At 34.3% G+C, this 4,595-nt stretch overlaps 1 long non-coding RNA gene across 1 annotated transcript; it reads left to right on the forward strand.

Moving 5' to 3' along the window:
* The first annotated feature begins 258 nt into the window (after positions 1-258).
* LOC134270914 (uncharacterized) lies at positions 259-1,506 on the forward strand. The gene is made up of 3 exons (XR_009992910.1): positions 259-701; positions 936-1,025; positions 1,194-1,506. It is a non-coding gene; the product is annotated as an uncharacterized LOC134270914 (long non-coding RNA).
* Positions 1,507-4,595: the final 3,089 nt, after the last annotated feature.

A 4,595-nucleotide genomic window follows, 5' to 3' on the forward strand; every position in this document is an offset into this window, starting at 1 on the left:
TGTGATTTTGATGTGGTTTCTTAACTTTGTCTTTAAACTCCATACGAGTTACACATGATCTGTTAACTTCTCTGTTGAGAATCATGAGTTTTATATGATTTGTTAACTTTGTCAGAATTGGTTTTATGATCCTGATGTGGTTTGTTAACTTTGTCATCTATGATAGGTGAAAATGCAAGCTTTAAATTCACTCTAGCTTGGAGAATCATACAACATGCATACATCAATAAAAGTCTTATTTAAAAGGGAACAGGAAAATTAAGTTTTAATAATGAAAATGCACACAGTATGTACAGGTATATTTACAAAGACAATAATTTTTTTTTTGAAGTTGAATTAAATGACAAACAAATACAATAATTCATTTTTAAATTAGCACACATGTATTTTGTTTAAATTACGCGGCCAGTATTATATTAAAACTCTTTCTCTTCATGTAATATTTGCGATCCACTGCCAATCTAACTTTGAGGCATTAGATTAGGATTGGATCACTGGTCAGTTTCAGAGTCATAGTAACCTTGTTATGCAATTCTCCTGCTGGGCAGCTCGCTGTAGTACAGTGGTTTGCAGCTGATCTAGGTCAGAATTTGAATTCTGATAAACAAGATGTGCGCGTTTTCTTGTTGCCTATTTAAAAGAAAAGCCTTTGCATCATATAAGCAATAAAAATAAGTGCTGGACTATTAACTCTATACTCGGTAAGTATAATTCATTAATTTTATTATTGACCTTTTTTAATTTCTAGTTTCTACCAGCAAGTGCATGATTTAATTTTTCTTTGTAAATTTGTAGAAGAGACATAGCAAAGTTTTACATGGATTTGAATTGAAATCTTAATTTAAGCATCAAATTGATCTCCTTGATTCAAATATTTGTTGTACATGTACATGTTATATAAAATGTTTATTTATAAAAATTAAATTCTTTTGCAGCTACCGACATTTCCATCTTCATGATTAACATCTGAGTTGCACCAAATTACCAAATTCAAAAGACCCGCCTTTGGTGAAGACAAAATTTGTGTACGTAAATAATATTACATTTCAACAATATTATTCTTTTGGTGATTAATCTAATTCTTTTCACTAATGAAATGGGGAAAGTACTTAAATATTTCATATTTTCATGATCTAAAGATAATGATATGTTGATCGATAAATAAATACCACTTTCTCTACGTTTCTTTTCAGGGTGCTTATATACATATATAAAGAGCTTATATCAGAGGATAGACTACTTCATTGGGAGCCCTTTCAGTGTTTGTGATTCTGAATAATAGATCCACCACTCTGCTGATTCTGTAGTGAACAAATGTTGTAATCATATGCTTTTGCAGAATCATAAATAAGCAGTGATATCAATGAATTCCGGATTATTCTTTAAGAAGAATGGATTTCTGTGATTCTGTTCTTATAAAATTCAGTGAAACTGTTTGGATAATGTTTTATATTTAGATCGTCATCTTATAGAGGAAGATCATTTGTTGGGATTATATTTATATGACGTCATGGTTCATATGAAATATGTGTATAATATTTTTTCTTAATTTTTAGCTCACCTCAACGAAGTTGGGGGGAGCTTATGTGATACCCTCGGCGTCGGCGTCGGTGTCGGCGTCGGCGTCCCAGGTTAAGGTTAAGTTTTTTGGAGCAGTTTTCTTTTTAATTACTTCTGTGTCCTATACTGATTAGACATGCATGGAAGATGTTTTTAGTGTGTTTTATTGTACCAGACAAAGTTTCAGATGCTGCAATTTCAGCAAAGGAATTACCAGGTTAATGTTTTTGGAGCAGGTTAACATTTTTGGTGCAGTTTTTGGTGTGGGTTTCATTTCCAAGTAACTATAAGCCCTATGTTGACCAAACTTGCATGGATGATACATCTAAGGATGCATACTACCGGGCTTGCTTCGGATGCTGAATCTGACCTACATTTTCCGGTTGATTAAACAGGTTTAAGTTTTTGGTGCAGGTTTCATTTCCAAGTAACTATAAGCCCTATGTTGACCAAACTTGCATGGATGATACATCTAAGGATGCATACTACCGGGCTTGCTTCGGATGCTGAATCTGACCTACAATTTCCGGTTGAGTGAACAGGTTAACATTTTGGTGCAGGTTTCATTTCCAAGTAACTATAAGCCCTATGTTGACCAAACTTGCATGGATGATACATCTAAGGATGCATACTACCGGGCTTGCTTCGGATGCTGAATCTGACCTACATTTTCCAGTTGAGTGAACAGGTTAAAGTTTTTGGTGCAGGTTTCATTTCCAAGTAACTATTAGCCCTATGTTGACCAAACTTACATGGATGATACATCTAAGGATGCACACTACCGGGCTTGCTTCGGATGCTGAATCTGACCTACATTTTCCGGTTGAGTGATTAGTTAAAAGTTTTTGGTTCAGGTTTCATTTCCAAGGAACTATGAGTTCTTTAATGACCAATCTTGCATAGATGATACATCTAAGGATGCATACTTCCAGGCTTGCTTCGGATGCTGAATCTGACCTACTTTTTGTGGATGAGTGAAAATGTTAGTTTTGATGCATGTTTCATTTCCAATAAATTATGAGCCCTATAATGAGCAAACATGCATGGATGATACATCTAAGGATGCACACTAATGGACTTGCTTCTTATGCTGAATTGGACATACATTTTCAGATAATAGACAAGGTAAAAGTTATGGTTGCAGGTCTATTACCAAAAACTATAAGGCTTATATAACATTGTATAAACCAAACTTGCACAAATGCTGCATCAAGAGATGAAAACTCTCAAATTTGCATCAGATGCTGCATTTTCATGAAGAAGAAGTAATTTAAATTTTTTTATGTAGGTCTATTTCAAAGTATCAGATCAAAATTGCTTTTAAAAATATTTTCATTTTTGGAATGTATACTTTTTGCTGATTAATTGTGTGACTTTGCCTTCCTTAAAGACAACATTCGTTGAGGTGAGCTCTGTAATCTCTGATTACCTATGTTTGGTAACTGAAATTATTTATCAAATATGAAAGAGAATTTTATTGCAAATATCAAAGTGTTAAGTTAAATTGTATAAGAAGTAGAATTTTCCTATGAGTTGTTAAATTTAACAGATCATACCAGGATCATGATTTTGATACGAGTTGTAAGCTACAACAGATCATACCAGAATCATGGTTTTAATACGAGTTGTGAGCTACAACAGATCATACCAGGATCATGGTTTTAATACGAGTTGTGAGCTACAACAGATCATACCAGGATCATGGTTTTAATACGAGTTGTTAGCTACAACAGATCATTCCAGGATCATGGTTTTAATACGAGTTGTTAGCTACAACAGATCATACCAGGATCATGGTTTTCTTGCTAGTTGTTTAGTTTAACAGATCATCTCAGAACCATGATCCATTAGCTCATTTGCATGTGAAATTTTCCTATACCGAAATCATATCAAAACCATGATTTAAACATGAGTTGTTAGCATGATCCGATAGGCTGTTTTTTTCTGTTTGGGGCGCTATTTCTTGTTTTTAGAATTCAATGAAATAACTATTAAACAAAAATAAATTATAAAAATTTATATCTAAATCCACATTTCACAGTGTTCATAGCATTCCAAATTGACTTAACTTCAAAACAAACTTCATTTGCGGACAGAGGTGGTAATTCATCTCAATGTGACAGATAAAGATAATGCTCTGGATTTTCTTCAGGAGGAAACCTAATTAATCCCAAGGGACTCATAGCCAGCATTCATTTTACAATGGGAACATCTTCAGCAGTTATCTCTCTTTGCCAATGCATTCTAAAGTTAAGGAATCTACCCCACCACCCCAGCTCCAAACCAGGGGACATAGAGAACCAAACTTAGCATCAAAATATGTATTTCTGCCTACTGAACTACCATACCAAATTTGAACTTGATTGGGCAACCATAAAAAACAGTTGCCCATTCATTCTTATGCATAGTTAAGGAATCTACCCCACCACCCCAGCTCCAAACCAGAGGACACTGAGAACCAAACTTAGCATCAAAATATGTATTTCTGTCTACTGAACTACCATACCAAATTTGAACTTGATTGGGCAACCATAAAAAAAAGTTTTATTAGAAAAAAACAGAAAATTTGTGGACGGAAGACAGACAGACGGACAGACAGAGTGATTACTATAGGGCACCCGCAAATCCTTGCGGGGCCCTAATAAAGAAAAAAAAATGTGCTTTTATTTACATTAGTGATTAAAAGAAAAATTTAACTGTTTTACTTTTTACATGATAGTGTTGAGAACAGCTGAGGTTAGCTGTTCTCTAAAAATGTCAACGTTAGTGGCTTGGACAGCAGATTGGGGGAGCAAATTCCATTGAATTATAGTATGAGGAAAAAATGACCATTTGTATGTATCTTTTGATGCTGGTAAGTGTCTGTATGTTTGTGAATGATTTTGTCTAGTTCTTGTGTCTGTAGGTATGAGTATTTGTGTTGGTATAGCGACAAGTTGATGAACTACTTTATAGAACATTATTAATCTTGTTTTGAGGCGTCGCTCAGCTAGTGTTGGCCACTGTAGTGTATTAATCATGTCTGTAACACTACT

Source organism: Saccostrea cucullata, unplaced genomic scaffold (genome assembly GCF_032062105.1).
Source record: "Saccostrea cucullata isolate Sc308-1 unplaced genomic scaffold, CSIRO_AGI_Scuc_v1 ctg1632, whole genome shotgun sequence".
NCBI lineage: Eukaryota > Metazoa > Mollusca > Bivalvia > Ostreida > Ostreidae > Saccostrea > Saccostrea cuccullata.